Genomic DNA, 11,256 nt, shown 5'->3' with positions numbered 1-11,256 from the left:
ATTACATAATGCAAGTGTGAAAGTGTGTCAAGAGGAAAAGGTTTTGCAAGTAAGTCTCTTCGAATAAATGGTAAAATAGATCACTTTTGGCTTGAGGACAGTTAATGTCGTTTTTCGTTTTCTTCGCCATGTCACCGTGGTCCATCGTGACCATTCTTTTGAACAGCGAAACGTGTTGTCATACAATGGCGTTTTCACTCTGGCTCGGCCTCATCATCTCCTCTTTTCTTCCCCTTCTTTTCTCATAGAATCAGAGACTTCCTCGTGATGGTTACTTCTATCATGTGAATTTACGTGTACATATTGATACGCCATGAAAATAAAAGGAATACTGAAAAGCATCAATTACATGGTTTAGATAAAGTAAAAAATAAAAACTAGAGTGTGTATTTGGATATACCTTGGCGTTCTATATGCATAAAGCGCCACAATATTCTGAAGGCATAAAACCACTTGCCAAAACCAATTACATCTGATAGGTCATATTCTTTCGATTTTTTTTGGTCTCTTTATGTCACTTTCTAAGTTCCATCTCGGCTTATATAATATGAGGATCCCCATTTTTTAAATTCAGAATAGGCTGAGTGAGGTTGTGCTACATATTCTATCCAATGTTTCGCCTCAAGAATGCTAAGCATATTAAAAACATGCTAATGCTTAAAGCATTGCCTTTGGATTTAGATAACTTGCTCCTGTTTTTCTATTGATCTTTCATACTTAGACAGATAATTACCTTTTTTAAATCATTTTGGTAGCGAGAGTGCAATTGAATTGCAAGCAAGTACGATGTCTAAATCATGGATGAAGAACCTTTATCCCGGCCCCATGCATGTAGAACCTGTTGGAGAAATCTTCTTGAAGTGTTTTGAAGTTGACAAATCGTTTCTATCAGTCTAGTCTGAAGGTTTGCAGACTCTGCTATTTAAAGTCTGAAGACCTTGGGACAGCCAGACTCAAGACTCAAAGTCTATCTTCATTGACAGTCTCTAATCCGTTGAAGAAAGGTTATCCGGACTGGATGTTTCGTTGAGGATTTAACCTTATCAACTGGAGAAGATCTCATGGCTGGAGAAGACATAAACGGAGTCCTTCGATTGATCGAAGATTGATTCGATAATTGAAGATCCGGTGATTGCCTAAATATTATTGGAAGGTTCTGCTTATGGAAACCGAGATCCTGATTGTATGGGCGAACATGATTGATGGGCTATCAACACGTTCCATTAATAGCTTGGACAATCTTCCTAATTGATTCCGTCCAACGGGTAGATTGGAGGAATTCCTTTGGTAAGTGCCAACGGGTATGATGGCATAAAGGAGTATATAAGGAAGACTGTCTTAGTTGTTCAAGGTGTGCGCGATAGAAGAATTCCAAAGTCTGAAGCTCCTTTTTGTTTAGACAAATCCTTTGAGCGAATACTTGTATACGAAAGAGAGTCTATATTTGTGAGAAATCTTGAGGAGGTATGGTAGAACATCTACACTTTGTGGAATCAAGGCAAAGCTGTGTCAGTAACCTCTTTCTTGTTCATAGTGGAATCCAGCCAATAGGCTGTCGGTGAAGAAGAGTGGATGTAGGCTTGATATAAGCCGAACCACTATAAACCGCGTGTTAAATTTTCTCTTCTCTCGCCTTACTTTGATTATCGTTTCCTCCAACTGTCTAGTATTGTGCAATTGCTTGAGAAAAATTCTTTATATACCTATTCACCCCCCTCTAGGTACTCATACTAGCAATATCAGAACCTCTATCCCATACCTTGACCCCATGCACGTAAACAAGGCATGCGCTAACGGTTTGGATGGAGTGATACGACACTCACCCGGAAGCACTTTATGATACTGGATAGGGGAACCATGTTCCTAAAAAGTATCGGCGAAGTTGACAGAGCAATGCCATCACTTGTCTCCTATGGAGCTTCATGAATCCACGTCTTGCTACAGTCTGTTTCTTGCTACGTCCATTACATGGACACATATCTTGATGTGTAAGAAGCACCTGATGTTCTGTGAGCGCGCATATTAATGAGTGCTTTAAAGACAATAATCCCACTGAGTTTCACTTGCTAAATTTTCATTTCATGGGTGACATTACAGGAAAATATTAGCAATGCTTAATTGATGCCTTATGGCCCTCAGCAGCCAAGGTAAATGACAGCACTCCTTCAGACAAGGCATCGCATATTCTTCCTCTTGGACCGTCTAATCAACCTAATCAACCATGGTCCTACGACTCAGACACGACTAGTGTTGACAGTAAACTCTTCAAACACAGATAAATTTTCAGAAACTTTTACAGGGAGTGAATCGGGTAATGGATGCTAACTAGAGCTTTACTGAAGGATCTACAACCTGTAGAGGTTAGGAAGTCGAGAACATGTTGGCCCGGCCTCCACTCATCCTCTCGCCCTTGTCTCCATGCTCAACTGAACATCAGCTTTGTTAGGGTGTTTCTGGAACAAGCAGATAGCATATGTTCTTCATTAAGTCACTAGGCAATCAACATATTACCTGTGCGAACCCTTATTAAATCTGAGATGGGCACCACTGCAAAGTCCAGCAAAACACGGTTCTCTTTAATTAAGAATGCTATAATCGTCAAACACCTCTCCACATGACTACATACTTTCACTAAACAAAACAAAGTAACCTATTGATGTATAGCAATTACTTACACAATATGAAGAGGAATGACTGAAGAATATCAACCCCTTTAGAAGCTAATTATATGGTAACAGCGATCAATCAACAGAAAACCGACACTGAAAAAGTCCTAGAGAAACAAAAGGGAAGGAAAGGGATAACCAATACAACTTCAACAGAGGGTACGGTGCACATAAGCAATTGCAAGGTAAAACCTCTGACATGCACTTTAGCAAAAGGCATTGCTTCCAGAAAGGCAAAGAGAGGATTTTGTTAAAGCTCATAAAACAACAATCAAAACAGAAAACATCTCTGTTGTTTGAGGGAGAGAAAGGATAAAAAAACAGAGCATAGCACTTCATACGTCTTGTGCAAAGAAAAAAATTATTGAGTACAACAACTAAATACAAAGCAGAAACTGCTCACATACGTGCAACACATAACTATACACAAACGTGCTATTAACTTCTTAGAAAATAGCAAAAACACTAACTGCATAACTTAATTTACTTGGCTGTTTTTTTTTATAAAAAAAAAATCAGAGGAAAACAAAGGAAAACGACTGAAAACAGCAGCACTGAGATAATTCCAACAAACTTCTCCTTGGATCGATTGCTTTGCAGATTCCTATTTTCTCTCTTAACAGCTCAAATCTTTTAGCCCGAAGTGGTTTTGTGAACATATCTGCAAGCTGATCTTTAGATCTGCAATAGACCAACTTAACTTCGCCATTTTGTTGCACCTCACGCAGAAAGAAAAATTTGACTTTGAAATGCTTGGTTTTGCCATGAAAACTGGATTCTGTGATATTGCTAGAGCAGCCTGATTGTCCACATTGACTTCGATACAATCACTGGAATTCAACCACAAATCCTTCATTATCTTCTTCAGCCACAAAGCTTGATTTGCAGCCGTAGTAGCTGCTATAAACTCAGCCTCTGCAGTAGACTAAGCTACAATCTCTTGCTTTTTAGAACACCAGGAGAAACAAGTAGAACCAAAACTAAAACAATATCCAAACGTACTCTTCATGTCATTTACTGAACTAGCCCAATCACTGTCAGAAAATCCTTGCAAATTAAACTTCTGACATTTCTTAAACTTCACACCAAAGAACAATGTTCCTTTGAGATATCTCAAGACCTTTTTGCTACAACCAAATGTAACGACTAGGACTACTCATAAACCTGGATAAAACACTCACAAAAATAGAATATCTGGTTCGGTTGCTGTAAGATACATGAGACACCCAATTAGACTTTTATACATAGAAGCATCTACTGCATCTGTTCCATCATTCTTCTGCAGCTTCTCTTTAGCAGCCATAGGAGTGCTTACACTTCAACAATCTTCCATCTGAAACTTCTTTAGAATTTCCTTCATGTATTTTTTTTTTTTACGGATGAAGATCTCATATGAAGCTTGTTTGACTTCCAGACCTAAAAAATAAGTCATCTTTCCCAAGTCTGACATCTCAAAAACTGCAAATAGATCTTGCTTCACCTTCTCTATCAATTCCATATCATTTCCCGTCACTAATAGATCATCTTCATAAAGTGACATAATTACAATACTGTGATTCACCTTCTTGACATAAAGAGTGAACTCACTTAAGCTTTTTACAAAGCCAAAATTCTGCAAATATCGATCTATCTTCCCATACCAAGCTCTTGGAGCCTGCTTCAGTCCATATAGAGCTTTCCTCAACCTGTATACACTCTCTTCTTGCCTTTTTATATTGAAGCCTTCAGGTTGTTCACCAAAAATCTCCTCCTCAAGCTCTCCATTCAAGAATACAGACTTGACATCTAACTGAAATATATGCCACCCATTCTCTGTTGCAATAGCTAACAATAGCCTTATTGTATCAAGTCGTGCAACAGGAGCAAATATTTCAGAATAGTTTACTCCCCATATTTGTGCATAGCCTTTCACCACTAGTCTAGCTTTGTGTTTATTGACAGAACCATCAAGATTAAGTTTTGTTCTAAACACCCACTTAACCCCAATCACATTCTTATCAGATGGTCTGTCAACAAACTCCCATGTGTGGTTTTTCTGAATCATTGCAATCTCCTCCTACATTGCTGCAATCCACCTTTGATCCTCCTTAACTTCCACAAAGTTAGATGGTTCGAGCATTGCCACATTACTTCTTTCATAGATTTCAGCAAGTGACCTTGTGCCTCTCACTGGCAAATCATCCATACTGTCTTCCAATCCATCTATAACTTTATCAACCTCTACATCTGTTGCAGGCTGTTTTTCAAACTGCTGCTGTTCTGCACTCTTTTCTTCCATCCAATTCCACTCATCTTCATCTAGAAAAATAATTTCTCTGCTCACAATCACCTTCCCTGTCATAGGATGGAAAATCCTGTAAACCTTTGATTGAAGACTATACCCAATAAAGATTCCAAGCTCTACTTTCTTATCCAGCTTGTCCCTCTTGATCTTAGGAACATGAGTGTAACACAAACACCCAAAAACCTTCAAATTTTTCACAGAAGGTTTAACACCATGCCAGACTTCAAAAGGTGCTGACTTCTCTAAGGCCTTTGTGGGCAATCTATTCAATAGAAACATTGCAGTATTAGCTGCCTCAGCCTAGAACTTCTTTGGTAACTTCTTCTCCTACATCATACATCTAGCCATCTCCATAATGCTTCTATTTTTCCTCTCACTGACCCTATTCCGTTGAGGTGAATATGGAGCAGTGAACTGTTGCACAATTCCTGCTTGCTCACAATTCAACTTAAACTTGTGAGCAGTATACTCAGAGCCATTATTAGACTTGAGCATTTTAATTTTCTTCCCACTTTGATTCTCAATTAAGGCTTTAAACTTCATAAACACATTAGCAACTTCAAACTTGGCTTGCAGAAAATAAATCTAACTCATCCTAGTCATATCATCAGTGAAAGTAATAAAATACCTTCTACCATTGAGAGAAGACTTAGACATAGGTCCACATAAATCTGTGTGGACGAATTGCAACTTCTCACATGCTCTCCAACCTACTCATTTGAAAGGAAATTTGGCTTGCTTGCCAAGAAGACAAGTTCTGCATTGTGAAAATTCCTCCTCCAAACTTGGCAAGTCATTTGCCAAGCTATTTCTACATAAACGACATGCTCTTCCTGTGAACATGCCCAAGTGTTTTATGCCATAGCTCTGCATTTTCTTCTTTGCACTTCAAAGCCATTTGTTGCATCTCTTGTGGCTTGAACATGAAACTCTTGTCCTTCATTGGGATTCTTAGCACTTCTTTGCTATCTACATTATTAATAAGACATTCCTTCCCTTCGAACTTCATTTTATAGCCCTTCTCAACTAATTGACCAACACTTAACAGATTATGGTCAATATTTGGCACAAAAAGAACATCACTGATCGGCTTCACCTCCTAATTTCCTTCAATAACAACTATATCCTTCCCTTGCACTTCGATATACTATCCATTCAATTCTGACTCTGGACCTGACTGACTTGTTTAGACTCCTAAACAGCTTCAAATTGCCAGTCATGTGATTGGTACAGCCACTATCCACCAGCCATGCATCATTCTCAACAAAAGAAGCTACAAACAAGTGCTCTTCCTCAGTTTCATTCACTGCTACATGTGCTTCTCCTGCTTGCTGGTAATTTTTCTCTTTGCAGATTGCTTCCATGTGACCCAACTTGTGACATCTTCTGCATCTAGCATCAAGCTTTCTCTAACATCTAAAAAACTGATGATTAGTTCCACCACAGTATTGACAATGTTTTTATTTCTTCTTCCATTTGCTAGACCCACCAGAATTTCCTTCTTTTGCTACAAACTTGGAGTCACCAGCATTTTCTCTGGACTGAATCCATTTCTTCCCTTTGCCTCCATCATTTGACTTCACTCTAGCTTGTAGCGCACCCTCTACAAACTCTTCTCTTCTCATCAGTCTTCTGTGCTCCTGTGCCTACAGAGCATTTAACAATTATGCAAGCTTTATATCAGCTAAGTCTCTTGTATTTTCCAGAGACGCTATGGTGGCTTCGAACTTCTCCGGAAGAGACACCAGGATCTTCTGAACAAGCCTTTCATCCTTCAAGTCAGTCCCTAAAACTCCGATTTTTTCAGCTATCTCAACTAGCCTATCAGAGTACTCCTTCACTGACTCTGAATCCTTCATCTGCTGTCTCTCAAACTCCCTCAAGAGATTCAGCACCTTCATGCCTCTTATCTTCTCATCTCCCTCATATTCATCCTTCAAGAAATCCCATATTGCCTTTGCAGAATCACATCTCATGATCCTTGTGAAGATAGTGGGTGAAACAGCAGCATATAGGCAAGACTTTGCCTTAGCCTTCCTTGTGATTCTCTCTTTATGGTACTTTATCTGATTCAATGTCGGATTGTCTGGAAGTGGAGCAACCTCATAATCATTCTTCACAGCCTCCCATAAATCATGACCCTCCAAGAATGCCGTCATCTTGATAGCCCAAGCCTGATAATTTTACCCAGTAAAGACTAGAGCAGCCATTGCAGAGAATCCACTCGATCTTGCCTTCATCAGCTTTTTCTTTGCAGATTGGAAACAATCTTCAATCACTTACTCTCACTTCACAGTCCCTTAAGATCCCACAAACGCTTTGATACCACTGTTAAAGCTCATAAAACAACAATCAAAACAGAAAACATCCCTATTGTTTGAGGGAGAGAAAGGATAAAAAAACAGAGCATAGCACTTCATACGTCTTGTGCAAAGGAAAAAGCTGTCAAGTACAACAACTAAATACAAAGCAGAAACTGCTTACATATGTGCAACACATAACTGCACACAAACGTGCTATTAACTTCCTAGAAAATAGCAAAAACACTAACTGCATAACTTAATTTACTTGGCTGTTTTTTAAAAGAAAAAAACAGAGGAAAACGACTGAAAACAGTAGCACTGAGATAATTCCAACAGATTTTCATGCTGCCCACCCTTATGTTTGTATCCATGCATACAACCTCCTGATCAACATAGCTAAAAACAAATCCTAAAGAGTTTGCAAATTTAACCCAATCTCACTCTATTTTATAAAGTTACACATGTACCCAGTGAACTATGATTTTGAAAAGATAATTAGAGCTTGTTCTTAATATGGTGTCATTGTGAAGTGTAGGCTTTCCAAATTCCTGTATCTCAGATTAACATCATAACCATATATATAGGTGCCAACAAACTTTTGCAAACAGTGGCATATGTGAGCACGCCTCTCTCTTAACTTGATGAAGATAAAGAAAAATAAATAAATCTTCAGAATGAAATTATTACAACTTAGTTTGCTCATGTTATATGAGAAATAGCTTCCCACTAAATTTGACATTTGCTGAAAATTCAGAACTTAGATGAGATCAAGAATTTGGTATAAAAGATTTTCTCCATCAGTCGAAATGCTAGTATAGGCATGTAATCACACAAACTCCATGTTCTCTTAACTGTGCCGATGGCATGGGTGTATCATATAATAAAATGGCGACATCTATGGGTCGCCACCTGAAAAGACTAAGAATGATAAGAATAGCCAAAGCATTGGGGGATCACAGCAAGACAATTTATGCATATTAGATAAACGAATGGAAGGCGTAAGAAAATTTTGCCGTCCCCAATCTCTCCTGTTCTTGCCTCCTCGATTATCTTGTCAATTACTGCTTCGACCTAAGGAAGAGTAAATCATGGAACTGATTAGATCACACCACCAGAAACCTAAGTTAATTCAGCATACTGAGAAAAATGCAAAATATGCACATCCCGGGAAGATAAGTCAAAAAGCAGCTTAATAGCTGGTAATACAATACCTGCTCCTTTCTCACCACAATCTCCATCTTGGCTTTAGCTAGAAACTCGTCTTCAGAAAATTCGGAGCCTGTGCAATCGAACCAGTAAAGATATAACAGTAAAAGCATATACCCTACATTTTTTGCTAAACATAGTATACTTTAAAAAGAAAAGAAAGGTTTAGTATTTAACAGCACAAGAAGCTTACCAGCCTGCCTGTCTGTAGAGCCTCCCTGAGAACCAAAACCCCGAACATCCGAAACAGTAATGCCTCGAATACCCATCTTAAGCAGAGCCTGGAATCCCAGAGAGACAATCGATTGGCCACAACCATTTAGAGCAGGAACAATTGAAGCTCCTCACTTCAAGGACAAAAAACCAACATCGTCATCTTCTGATCCATTTCAACGATTGTTTGCTCCCTCGCACACCTTAATTGAAGATTTTCATGTGTAATGCCCCTGGATAATACTATTTCCAGAATCGACACTTCTCTATAAACCAAACTATCCAGAAATCTTCATCCTTTCACGAGTTCTTCATACATTATTATATTTTTTTATGAAAGAGTCCCCACAATTTGAGACAACCATTTCATGAGCAGGCAGGGATATGTCTAAAGCACTCAAAAGAAAAGCAATGGCCATCATATGACAATTGTCCCTACCAGCTACGAAAAGTTCAGAGAAAAAAGAGAGCACGCACCACATAAAAACAATTGCCGATTGGAACTACAAACACTATCATCTCATGCAAATCAAGCATTGACCTGAAGGCAAGCAATCTCGGTATAATGAGCTAACAATTTTTCAGAAGCAGTATCCAAATGCCGATCCAAGCAGGTGAAAATATGCTCCTCATCTTCTTCTATCTATACTGCCACAATTACCTCTTCTGAAATCCAAAGAAAAAGGAAAATGGGAAATTTGCTCCAAGAACTTATCAAGGAAACCTAACAGATACGCCAAGGCCTGCGCCACCTCAAATTCATCCATCGAAGAGAGGGAAATATAATCGATAAAACTTTTTTCAAATGGGATTTTTTTAGTTCAAGTACAGAGGAAGGTGCATTCTTTTGCAGCAAGCGGGAATTCAATCGCAGCCCAATTGTGAAAATGAGAAGGAGAAACGAAAAGCACACCTGAGAATCGCTCCTACTTTGTAGAATTTGGCATCTGGAAAGTATTCTGATGAACAAAGAAAGAACACATGAACCATCAAGCCAACAGAAAGCCCAGCTCAATCCTGGAATTACAATGAGCAAGTGAATCGGAACCCATATTTCCTACCAACCTTCGGGTGCTGCTCTCCGCCCTGATGCCGGGAAGAACCAAAGCATTTCTAGTGCAATTAAGTTTCCCATTGAGCTGATGGGCCTGGGAAGAGGCCGAACTCAAGGAGTGAAGAGCTTGAGTCCACGAAAGTGAGCTCTTTGAGCTGGCGATGCCAAGTGGGGACCGTTGCTGGTCTCGCCGTTGCATTGATGCAAGCCATGGTTGAAGCTTGAGTTGCTGGCGAAGTAGCAGGCTCGAGAGTGAGTTCAGCAGGAGGCGGGCAAGCTTAGCTTGTTAAACGAATGGGAAGGAGGCCTACAGAGAATTTTGCCGTTGCCAATTTCTCCTGTTCTTGCCTCCTCGATTATCATGTCAATGTCTGCTTCAACCTAAGGAGGAATAAATCATGGAACTGATAAGGTCACGCCACCAGAAACAATGCAAAATATACACATCCTGGCGAGAAAAGTCAGAAGAGCAGCTTAACGGGTAGTAAGTAACATGATAATTGATCCTAACGATTGATTTGAGGAGGAAAAAAGAGTATGACGGACATAGCCACGACCTTCGAAGCAGATCTGGCCATGGCGGCTGCGAGTTTCGTGGCCACGAAGTGGGCTTTGAAGCCAGATCTAGCCGTGGCAGTCGCGAGCCGGCCATGGCGGATTATAGAACAAACCGTACTCGATCTCAGGGTACTATTAACTATTTTCCCAGCTTATTCAGTTTCGATCGCTCCCACGTGTTCGTTTCAAATATCCCTCGCCCTCGTCAACTTTTACCCGACTCCGACCTGTGGATCGCTGCTAGTGGCTCGTGTTTTCTTTCCTGGTTCAGTTCCGGCTAGTGCAAAAGCATGTTTTGAGCTCCCATGGCTGATTGGGCGACGCCATGGCTGGGTAAGCGAGGCTCGCCCTCGCCAGCCCTTGCCTCCGGCCGGGAGCCGAGGACTGGCGACCGGCAAGGAAAGGAAAAAAAAAATCGAAAATTTATTGAATTATTATTGAAAGATGACGACTGGGCCCGGAGCATAAATGCAGAAGGGTTCAAAATTCGTTTAGCAAAAAAAAAAGTATTGAATTATCAAATTATTATTGAATTATCGTAATTATAATAAATATATGATTTTTTTTGTGCCCATAGTTTTCAATCAGCATCAGCGAGCTGTCTATTTTTTGTGACAAATTTGAGGTTGGATTTTTATAATTAGCGTGTTGGTCGTCACATGACTTAACGTGCCAGTGTACTAGCTGGCACGTTTGTTTGTTTGTTTGTTTTTTTTTTATTTTTATGGGTTCTTGGTCGGAACTAGGAAGAGGTCGAAAATGTCCGCAACAAAATATGGGGACTGCAAATCTGCCCCCAATGAAAGGTCCTGGAGTTTATTTTTTGCTTTCTCAGTCTCGAAGCTCCTGCATCACGTTTGTTTGTTTGTTTGTTTTTCTTTTTGTTTATTTGGTCGGAACTAGGAAGAGGTCGAAAATGTGGCTGGCAGCCAAAATTTTTATTTATTCACACTTTTTCATGCAGCATCGCCT

The 11,256-nt window shown here is 39.7% G+C and overlaps 1 long non-coding RNA gene across 1 annotated transcript; it reads right to left on the bottom strand.

The window, feature by feature from the left end:
• Positions 1-8,578: 8,578 nt before the first annotated feature.
• On the bottom strand, positions 8,579-10,601 carry LOC104456618. Its single transcript, XR_005545532.1, has 4 exons — positions 10,284-10,601; positions 9,738-10,107; positions 9,586-9,631; positions 8,579-8,740 (listed from the first exon to the last, which is right to left on the bottom strand). It is a non-coding gene; the product is annotated as an uncharacterized LOC104456618 (long non-coding RNA).
• Positions 10,602-11,256: the final 655 nt, after the last annotated feature.

The sequence above is a fragment of the Eucalyptus grandis genome, chromosome 8, assembly GCF_016545825.1.
Source record: "Eucalyptus grandis isolate ANBG69807.140 chromosome 8, ASM1654582v1, whole genome shotgun sequence".
Lineage (NCBI taxonomy): Eukaryota > Viridiplantae > Streptophyta > Magnoliopsida > Myrtales > Myrtaceae > Eucalyptus > Eucalyptus grandis.
Note: the sequence above shows the minus strand (reverse complement) of the source record. Positions and strands in the feature narration are given on the sequence as shown.